Genomic DNA, 11704 nt, shown 5'->3' on the forward strand with positions numbered 1-11704 from the left:
TTTCACAGTCGAGCAAGCGTGGACTAGGGCTCCAAGATTCTTGTGTCTTGTTCGAACTGCGGTGATGGTGATATTTTTAACTGTCCTCTAATACATAAACATGCTCTTGGGTTAACCGTTGGACCGAATATGTACGAGTTTTGCGTGGGATCGGATGCCAACCGCGTCGAAGTCGCTGAGCATCGCATGGCCAATATCACGAAAAAGTCTAGACGCAGCCTTACATCCGACAAAAAAAGGAAGAAGAGGCAAATAAGGCCCAGGAAGGACAACTTTACGGCGCAGGGATAGCTGACTGATGGTGAAAAATTATTAGGGGCTTTACTATTGCGATTCTTAAGATTTAAAGCATTTTGAAACTTTAAACGCGTTTTTCTCAAAACCATGTTTTCAAAATCGGCGAGCAGTAGAACTGAAAAAGTTCACATCCGATTGACTTGAAATTTTAACTGTGGCTTCTTCATTAGATTATCTAGTGAAGTACGCACGATTTTAGCGATTTATTGACAACAACAAAAGTAATAAACAATAAAAGCCGATTTTTTTGTCTAAAAAGATTTTTTTCTTCCAAACCGTTGCGATTTTGCGAAGAAAAAATCTAGAAATATAATCATGTGTACTTCACTAGCGTATCATCTCCCAGCTGGTCTCGAGGTACGATGCTGGCCTAACAAGCCAGTCATCGTAGGTTCGAGTCTCGGCTCGGGAGAGACTGTTAGTGTCAGTAGGATCGTAGCGCTAGCCCCGCAATTGTCCTGTACACTTAACAGTTGGCTGTGAAGTCTGTGTATAATAAACAGAAGGTCGAGTTCCGATACGGAATGTAGCACCAAGGCTTTGCTTTGCTTTACTTCACTAGCGACACTTACGTAGATAATGGAAAAAATTTGGTTTTGGGGATAGGTGGAGTTGGCACGACTTCTACTGAGCGCCGCGGAACAACTTTAAAAAAAGCGTTTTACGGCAATCGCTACACAATCGCCATTTTGTAACAAAAAAAGCAAATTTCTTTTTCTACTCTGCAAGAGTTGCTTAATTCGTTAATATATTATTTATACACCTTACATCTCAAATATCCTTTAAAAAAATAATGAAAAAAGCCTTGTTTTTTGAGCATTTGGTGGATATTATCTTTTAAATCTACATCGCTCGGTTGTTATCTCAAAAGCTTTACGTCAGTTGGGATTTATCACAAAAATTGCTCGAGACTTCCCCACTGCTTAAAAACGCTTTATTGCTCGTTAGTAAGGCCACTGATCGAGAAATTCTCTCTAATTTGATTCCCTCATCAGCTAGTCTGGAGTTGACGCATCGAACGTGTGCAGTAGAGATGGTCGGGTTGGCTTTTTTCAAACCCGTACTCGACCCGTACCCGATTTTTTTTTCAGTTGAAACCCGAACCCGACCCCAACCCGAAACTTTTTTTTTTCGATCAAACCCGAAACCGACCCAAAAATTTTATTTTTGTTAAACCCGACCCAAACCCGAAACTGTGAAACCCGAACCCGACCCGAACCCGAGTTTTTTTTTTGGAGGTCGACTTTTTGTACCAATTTGAGGCTGCCCTGAAGCTTTGAGCGTTTGATGGTATTGAAATATTAATGATTTTTACAATTGCATGAAATTAGACATCATTATCTTATAAAAATGCTTATTTGGTATAGTCGGGTTTCGGGTTTTCAGACCTAAACCCGACATTTTAAAACCCGAGGCCGAATTTTTTTTCCACCAAACCCGAACTCGACCCGTACCCGACACCTTCAAAAACTTTTAGACCCGAACCCGACACTTTCGAAAATTTTCAAACCCGAAACCCGACCATCTCTATGCAGTAAAGGTTTCTGCGATTTGCACTGAGAGATCTTCCCTGGCGGGATCCTGCAAATCTTCCACCGTATGCAAACCGTTGTTGTCTACTTGGCCTTGACACACTGAGACGTCGAAGGAGAATTCAACAGGCTGTATTTATTGCTAAGATAATGAACAAAGTAACTGACTCCCCGAAAACGATATCCATGTTAAACTTCCGGGATCCATAGCGAACCCTTCGCTCTACCGGATTGCTGTAACGAAACTATCATCGTACTGCATTTGGATGCAACAAACCAATGTCTGCCTGTATTCGTACCTTCTCTGTTGTAGAAAACTTGTTCGAATATGGATAACCATCATTTATATTCAAAAGAAGATTAAATGATACCTGACTTTTATGATTACCTGACCTGACCTGACCGCACAATATTCAGTCACAAGTTGAATTACATGAAATAGATAAATAAATAAATATCTAGGGATTTTTATTTTTCAATTTTAACAATTTTTTTACTTAAATTTAGCTTCTCTACTATTCAATGCAATTTTTTCTTGGTTTTGCCTATCTCCTAGAACGGTATAGCAATCACTGGCAAAATCGAAGGTATGAAGGTGCTCCAAAGGGTCGAATGGCATATATCATTCGACTCAGTTCGACGAGCTGATCATTTTCTGTATGTGTGAGTTTGTGTATGTGTGAGCGTGTGTGTGAAGGTACAACTCTTCAATCTCACTCGATTTGGCTGGACCGATTTTCATAAAATTATGCTCAAATGAAAGGTCTAGTTGCCCTATAGAACCCTATTCAATTTTATTGTAATCGGATTTTTAGGTTGCTTGTTATTGATCAAAATGTGAAAATCACAAAAGTTCATTTTCTCAGAAACTGCACAATCGATTTGATTTTAAAGAGATGGCTGGACCGATTTTCACAAAATCAGTGTCTTATCCCTTTCCGACCGAGCTCACACAATTGTGTAGGTAAAAATGACGGAAAACAAAACCCAAATCAAAGCAATTTCTATATAAAAACACTTGCTTGCTCTGGTTTTTTATTTTTCGTAGCATCGCGATGTTGACACTAGCTTTGTGAGCAATAAAACAATGAATAGGATGTTCAAAAAGCGAGAGAGAAGGTTTTGTTTAAGTTACCTACTACCTACGCAATTGTATGGACCCGGCCGGAAAGGGTTATGGAAGGTCTAGTTGCGCCATAAGACCCTATTGATTTTTTTTTATTGCAATCGGACTCTTACTTTGCCTGTTATGTTTAAAAAATGTGAAATCTAGCTATGAAAAGGAACATATTTCAAAGACTACTTGAACTCACTCACTTTTCTCAGAGATGGCTGATCCGATTTCCACCAAATTAGTGTCAAATTAAAGGTCTAGCTGCCTCATAACAAAAGCAAAACCTTGTTGCTACATTTCGATTCGGAACATGACCGTCTGTTTATTTATACACAGACTTCGCAGCCGACTGTTTAGTGTACAGGACAATTGCGAGGCTAGCATCGTACCTCGAGACCATCTGGGAAATTCCTTTCTTCTAAGATGGTCAATAAGACTTTTTTTTATTTATTTTTTTTTATAAAAATGTTACCTAAACAATTATGGTATTTTGAACATGGAGACATAACAACTCTTTGCAAAAAGGTTGTCAAAACGATTTATCTACAAACGGCCGAATCACAAAAGGCCGAATTTCAAGCGGCAAAATTGAGAACTTTGAACAATTTCCTGCAAATTGAATGATGATTATTTGAATAGAACACTTTAATTAATTATACTACTAGCACAGACTAACAGACATTACACTTTGAACAAATTTACAATAAAATCATCGTTCAGATCATACCAGTACTTCACGAATCATGATTAAAAGCAAAGCAAAGCCTTGGTGCTACATTCCGATACGGAACTCGACCTTCTGTTTATTTATACACAGACTTCGCAGCCGACCATTCAGTGTACAGACAATTGCGGGGCTAGCGCTACGATCCTACTGACACTGACAGTCTCTCCCGAGCCGGGACTCGAACCTACGACGACTGGCTTGTTAGGCCAGCATCGTACCTCGAGACCATCTGGGAGATATAAATCATGAATATCACTACTTAAAACACAACACACTCGTGGCCTCCGGCCAACTCGATTGTCCGTAATCCGGGCAATCCAGCAGATTAGTTGTTTGCATACGAGAGGCCGCCGCTTCTGACAGCGGATCTCCGGCCGGCTCGGCCATCGCCTTGGTGCCTTGCCCTTGATTTTGCGGCAGAGCCGCATTGATATGGTTTCCAATAGGGATGTTTTTTTTTTTTTTATAACTCTAATATTTATTTAGGCCCAACCGCGAAGCATAACGGGGCCGAATGTCTTTTGGAGTAGGGAAAAGCCAGCTTGAGTAGAGCCTGTATCCCGACTGCTCCTCCTCAAACAGGCATAAAAACCCTCTCATCTTTTCTTTTTTATAAATACAATTTAAAAATACATGTCATTTAAACCTACGACTAACAATAACATTAAATTTCTTCTCTATGTTAAATATCAATTCTTAATACTATTCATTGAGGTGTGATGGTTCCTTATCTCTTCGAAATCAAAACTTATACCTAAGTTTGGTGGATCATGTCTCTCAGAAAGAAGCAATGATTCATGTTTCTAAAAAAGAATAACACAAGAAAGAAGAAAAAAGGAACAGAATTAGTGTGAAACTTTTTGAGGGTAGTTGTGTTGGGAAAAATAAGCAGAAACAGCAAGGAGATAATCAAATTTGATATTTGATATCTTTTAAAAAGTCATAAATAGGTATTACAAGCGCGGGGTTGCGGCTAGCAAGCGCATCCCGTACCTGAATCGTAGACGTCACTTTCTGTTTTTTGAGAGAATCTTTAAGCTTGGTCCTTGCTCTATGATACTTTGGGCATACGAAAACTATGTGGTCGATGTCTTCGTATCCTCCACATTCGCACATATTACAATCGACCAAGTTAATTCGATAGAGGTGTGCGTTTGCAACATAGTGATTGGACATTAGGCGCGAAATAACTTGAATGAAATCCCGAGTTAAATCTAACCCTTTGAACCAAGCTTTTGTAGACACTTTGGGCGAGATCGAGTGCATCCATCGCCCAAGGTCGTCTTTATCCCACCTTTCCTGCCAGTTTGCCAGGGCCATTTGTCGAGGCAGGTGAAGATACTCGGTATAGGTGATCGGTCTATCAAATATATCTCCTTCCATGGCACCCCTTTTCGCTAATAGATCAGCTTCTTCATTGCCTGGGATTGAGCAATGAGAAGGGGCCCACACAAAGCAGATAATGAAAGACCGATCAACCAGCACTTCTAATATCCGTCTAATTTCTGGGAGGAAATAGGACGGGTGCTTGACCGGTTTAATCGATCGGAGAGCTTCGATAGAACTGAGGCTGTCCGAAAAGATGAAATAATTGCCTGGTGTCTTGAGCTCGATAATTCGCAGCGAATTGTGTATGGCAGCCAATTCAGCTACGTATATGGAGCAAGGTTGTGCCAATTTGCGGGATATGCGATGATCCGTGTTGAAAACGCCATATCCGGAATGTCCATCCATTACAGATCCGTCCGTGAAGAAGGAACTATCTTCTGGAAGGTGACCAAATTTTGTCGAAAATATTGATGGCACAACTGTTGGTCTGAGGTGTTCGGGGATTCCATGGATTTCATGTTTCATCGTCAAATCAAATACAACAGAAGAATTGTTAAGCGATGGTGAAATCTCACGGTATGGAGCAACAGCCGAAGGGTTTATCTCCATAGACATGAACCGCTGGTATACTGACATACAGGGTTTTTGAACAATTTCCAAACATTTCTCATAGTTCTCGATTAGCATTGGGTTTGCTATCTCCGATCTGATGAGAAAACGGAGAGCCAGCTCGAAAAGCCTCTCTTTAAGTGGTAGTACCCCCGCAATGACCTCTAGAGACATGGTATGTGTCGAATGCATGCAACCTAGAGCGATACGCAAACAACGGTATTGTATCCTCTTTAGCTTCAGCATGTGTGAAGCTGCGACACCTCTGAAGCATATGCTGCCGTATTCTATTACGGGCAGAATCGTGGTTTGGTAGAGTCGTATCAAGTCCTCTGAATGAGCTCCCCATGTGGTTCCTGTTACCATCCTAAGAAAATTAATTCTCGGTTGGCATCTTTGTTTCAGGTAATTGATATGTTTTTCCCATGTGCACTTAGAGTCATACCATACTCCTAGATACTTGAAGCTAGGTGACTGAGTGATGGGTTTTCCGGACAGAAGTAGCTCGAAACGAGGTGGTGGTCGCTTCTTTGAAAAGACTACCATCTCCGTTTTTTCAAGCGAGAATTCGATTCCAAGACAACTGGCCCAACCGGTCAGATTATCTAGCGTATTTTGCAGGCTGTTTTTCATGTCTACAGCTAGAGTCGCCGTGACTGATACAACGCAGTCGTCAGCTAACTGGCGCATTGTACAGCCGTCCGTCAAACATGTGTCGATGTCACTGATGTAGAAGTTGTACAACAGCGGACTCAGACAAGAGCCTTGGGGGAGACCCATGTAGCTTGTTCGTGTTATTGTTGAAGAACCGTGGTTGAAAAGTAAATGCTTTTCAGACAGCAGGTTGATCAAAAAGTTTGTCAATATAGGGGAGAATCCTCTTTGATGCAGTTTCTCGGAAAGAATTTCGATTGAAACTGAATCAAATGCGCCTGTGATATCCAAGAAAACCGAAGTCATTTGTTGTTTGCTGCCAAGAGCCATTTCCGCTTCTGTGGCTAGCAATGCCAGGCAATCGTTAGGGCCCTTGGCCCTACGAAAGCCGAACTGGGTCTCTGATAGTTGGTTAGTTGATTCTGCCCAGTTGTCGAGCCTACGCAGGATCATTTTTTCCAGCAATTTGCGTATGCATGAGAGCATTGCAATCGGCCTGTACGAGCGATGATCTGCAGCAGGTTTGTCTGGCTTTTTGATAGCGATAATCTTAACCTGTCTCCAACCTTTCGGGACCATATTGTTCCTGATAAGTGTATTGAACAGTTTGAGAAATCGTATCTTGGCCGAATCCGGCAGGTTTTTCATCAAATTAAATTTGATCCTGTCCGGTCCTGGAGCCTTGTTCCTGCAAGACGCGAGGGCAATTGAAAATTCCAGCATTGAAAATTCTGGTTCTTCAATCGCTGTTGTGTCTCTGAATTTCTGCTGTGATGGGACAGCATCTGGGCATACCTTTTTTCGCGAAATCATATATCCAACGTTCAGAGTATTCATTAGCCTCATTGTTGTCGGACCTATTGCGCATTTTCCGAGCCGTATTCCAGAGGTAGCTCATAGAAGCATCTCTGGGTAACGTGCTTATGAAATTTTGCCAGTACGATCTTTTTTTCAGCTTGTGTAGTTTAGACTGTTTCAGTTCCAGCTCTCTAAACTGATCAAAAAGTTGAATGGAATGATCTTTCCTGAATGCTATGTATGCTGCTTTTAGAGTTTTTTTTCATCTCGGTGCATTCTTTGTCCCACCATTGTTTGTTAGGACGAACTTTCAACTTGTTCTCAGGGGCGGGCCTCGTCTGAGATTGCAACGCGCTATCTAAAACTAATGTTGCAAGGAAGTTGTATTCGTCGGATGGAGAAAGCTCTTCGTTTGTTTCGAGCCCCTGGGATATTATGTTCGAGAATTTTTCCCAATCAATATTCCGGGTGAGATCATACTCTACTTCGACTGTGGTAGCAGACTGGAGCCTGCTCATAATCGAAATACTTATTGGCATATGGTCGCTACCATGGGGATCTTGAATAATCTCCCAATTACAATCCAAAGCTATTGAGGAGGAACACATAGACAAGTCTAAAGTGCTATCTCGTACTGGAGGCCTTGCTATTCTTGTAGCTAGCCCAGGTATATTCAATAGGGTCATATCGAACTCGTCTAGTAAGCTTCCAATAAGAATAGCCCGGCTATCATCACCAGGTGCTCCCCACGCCATACCGTGAGAATTGAAGTCTCCCAAAAGGAAGCGTGGTGTCGGGAGCAGTTCCGTTATTTGTGTTAGCTGCAGCCGATTAATATTAGCTCTGGGTGGAATGTAGATTGATGCGACAGTGAGGCTCTCACCAGCAATTGTTATATGGCAAGCAACAATTTCTATACCATCAATTGCTGGAAGAGGAATTCGGAAGAATGGGTAGCATTTCTTGATACCAAGAGCACTCCGCCATAAGAGTTTCCGCGGTCTAAACGGACGATATTGAAGTTTTGAACTGTTAGTGTTGTATCAGTTGATAACCAAGTTTCCGATAGCGCGAAAATATCGCATTTGCTATCGTGAAGCAGGAGTTTAAATTTATCTAGTTTGGGAACCAAGCTTCGACAGTTCCATTGAATGATCCTTGTTGTCGATTCGTCACTTCTGTTGTCTGGTTTAGACATCGAAGGATACGAACGCGAGGAGGGGCCATTTGGTGCTTAGTTGCTTACCCAACATGCAAATTGTTGGAAGCCAAGCCGAAATCATACTTTTAAGAGCATCGGATAGACCAAAAGTGGTGAATATCCATTCAACAATCATTTTGAATGAAATACGTCCATCAGAAGACGGTATTTCTGGTTCCGATGACAACTTAGCTGTGGGAGCAGCTCGTTTCCCTGGGAGTTTGGTAAATTCTTTGTCGCAATCAACCTTAAAACCTGGTGGTGGCGCTTTAGCATTTTGCTCAAGGGCGGGACCACGTGGGGTATCATTATGCGTCTTCTTCTGTTCCTTTTTAGGGAGTTTAGGAGAAGATGCACTTGGCCGTTTTCGCACAGCTCCGGTTGACGGCAGAGGTTGATAGTCCTCTTCATCATCATTGGAATCAACGTTCTCCAAACTGGAGTAACGATTTTCCTCCTGCTGTAACGCAGTCTTCAGCATCTGTGCGAAGGACTGCTTACTGCGTAGTTTGGTCGATTTTTTTAGTGCGTCAGAGCGTTGTTTGTATTTTGCACAAGTTTCAATTTTGTGTGGGTCGCCACCACATAGAGAGCATTTTGCCTCCTGTTCGCTACAAGCGTGGTTACTTTCTTTAGTTTCCCCACACTTGCAGCATTTAGTTTTGTTGCTGCAGTAGGTTTTTGTGTGCCCTAGCTGCAGACAATTTGTACACGACATGACTTTTGGGATGAAAAGTCGTACCGGTAATCGAAGCTTGTACAGCTCGAAGAAATCGGGGATCACTTTTCCTTCGAAAGTTACTCTAAAAGAGTCATTCGGGGAGTAAGTGCCCATGTTGTTCTTAGAGTACATTCTCCTGCACTCTAGAATTTTGATTTCCGGAAGATTTGGATTTTTAAAATACCCAAATCCTTTCAAAACTTCTTCCTCTGTGAGATCGGGTTCTGTTATTACGCCCTCGATCTCGATTGCGCGTGCCGGAATATATACCCGGTATTCAATTGTAAAGTTTTGATCTTCGACGACCGCATTTGCATGTCCGAGATCAGAAAAAGTCGCTTTTAATTTATCAGCTTTGACTTTATAAACCTCAATCAAGCTGCTGTATTTTGTGCGGAGAGCTTTACAGATCTACACAACCTTGAGGGGTTTGTTTTTTGGCCGGAAAAATACTACCCAGCGGAGCCCGGGTTGACCCTCCTGGTACTTTTTAATCCGCGTTGGCGCACCAGTGGGTGTAGTAACCAAAGCTGTTTTGCGAGGTCTTTTGCGCTTTTTCACAACGCCAAAGAACTCACCATTGTTATTTTCGGGTATTTCCGAAAAGTCCATCCCGGACTCATCCACTTCAGAGGAAGATGAAAGGTCCGGGGTGATAGACAGTCCACCTACCGCCATTTACGGTCGTGAACTGTCTGTTCTCAAATGTTATCAAATGCACAGTTTTAATATGAATGTAAAGGTAATCACTTTATATAAAGAAAGAAATACAATGGGGGATCGGAATTTGTATATATATATATATATATATATATATATATATATATATATATATATATATATATATATATATATATATATATATATATATATATATATATATATATATATATATATATATATATATATATATATATATATATATATATATATATATATATATATATATATATATATATATATATATATATATATATATATATATATATATATATATATATATATATATATATATATATATATATATATATATATATATATATATATATATATATATATATATATATATATATATATATATATATATATATATATATATATATATATATATATATATATATATATATATATATATATATATATATATATATATATATATATATATATATATATATATATATATATATATATATATATATATATGTAAATATAAAATACAGCAGAATGTGTGAATGAATGTATATAAAGGAATAAGAGAGAGAATGAAAGCACTTATCTTGTATGTAGATGTAATTCGCTTGCACCGGTCGCGTTACCGCTGCACTGAATGAACGCTGAGCGGCAGCGCCCCTTACTTTCCTTTGTTGGGGTTCCACCCCAGTTGAGTCGACCTTCACTGCTGCGGGACGGGCAATTTGAAGTCGAACCAGCGCGACACCTTTCAGCATTCGCGCCAAAAACAACCACGACGCCACTACCACTACTGCGCAGGCGAGCACTAAAACAAAACGGTATATGTATCAGCGTTAGCTGTAGAGCACACACGAAAGTCAACTTCCTTGTACGGCAGCCGACTAAGCAATGAAATAGGGATGTAACGCATATCCGCATCCGCATCATGTATCACGAGATATCATGCGGATGTTGAAAAACAATATCACTTTATAAAATTTTGTAGCAAAATTTTCCTTGGTGTGTTTGCTGCTTGTTTCTATAGCTTTTGTACTGGGATGCGATTTGTCATAAGCGAGAATAAGCGAGATGGAACAGCTTAGATGTTACGGATATACGCATTCGCATCCGTAAATGTGGAACACCCGCATCCACATCTGCATCTGTAATCACACATCTGCTTCCGCATATGCAGATGTTTAAAAAATCACACCAGTAACATCCCTGGTTTCCAAAAAAAAACCAAATTAATCCCCCTAGTGGTCAGACCCAGCCTTTCTCATTCAATCTTATTATTTGTTAAAATAGATTTACATTAACACTTCAATCCAATGTAGGTATATCCACTCTTTGGGTTCCAAAATATTGATGTTGTTTCTGAAGTAATATTTGAAGTATAAAACATGAAATTTTACGTAATGTTAGTGCTTACGAAATAGCGAAATAAAAAAATTACTCTTAATTTTGAACAGTAATCACGAGCAACATCGGGAACGTTCGAATAGTACTATACCAAATTTGAATTATGTTCAGGCCATATATTCTGATCAAAGCAGGTATAGTTTTCATGGGCGTAGCCAGAGTTTCGAATAGGAGGGGGGGGCAAGTTCTTCAAAATTTTAGAAGTAAAAAATTTCATTTTTTTACTAACACTAAAATAAACTAAACTGTGGAGACCGAAGTAAAGCACGAACGCGGACGGGCGCAATTTTTCTACTGCGTCACAATTTTCTCGCTGAATATTTTTAATTTATTGTTTTTGGTTGAAACAGCCGATATTAGTCAACACGCAGGTCGCAGTATTAGTCAAAGTGCATGAAGATCAAGCGGATTAAAAAGCCTCTTAAAACTTAGGAAGTAATCGAAACCGCCATTAGAAGAAGTTTTCGCTACAGGAGCCAACGAATGTCCTAAGAATTTTTCTCTTAAATTTATCCAAGCTGAGTGATACTCGACAGATGAGTATGATCGATTAAGGACACAAAATAAGGATTGACTGAATAGGATCTGGATCGAATTGTAGATGGTGAGAGCGTTCTTTTTCTAGCTT

The sequence above is a fragment of the Wyeomyia smithii genome, chromosome 2 (genome assembly GCF_029784165.1).
Source record: "Wyeomyia smithii strain HCP4-BCI-WySm-NY-G18 chromosome 2, ASM2978416v1, whole genome shotgun sequence".
In the NCBI taxonomy this organism is placed as follows: Eukaryota; Metazoa; Arthropoda; class Insecta; order Diptera; family Culicidae; genus Wyeomyia; species Wyeomyia smithii.